This window comes from Penaeus monodon, chromosome 25, assembly GCF_015228065.2.
Source record: "Penaeus monodon isolate SGIC_2016 chromosome 25, NSTDA_Pmon_1, whole genome shotgun sequence".
NCBI lineage: Eukaryota > Metazoa > Arthropoda > Malacostraca > Decapoda > Penaeidae > Penaeus > Penaeus monodon.
The window spans coordinates 16360743-16360958 of NC_051410.1; positions in this window are offsets into that span (position 1 = coordinate 16360743).

Consider the following 216-nt stretch of genomic DNA (forward strand, 5'->3'; position numbering starts at 1 on the left):
TAAGTGTACCCAAGATCTTGCTTAACATTAAGAAAATGAGATGTCTTTGTCATAAGGCATATGTTAATTTTGATATGTCAGGCAGTAACACTCCTATAACCTAGTCAGACTGTATGATGCATTAAACTTCAGACAAACCTGGAAAATTTGATTAGAGAAAGTCCTGTACTGGTATTGTGATATGCTTTATGTATTTATAACATTAACATTAAAGGA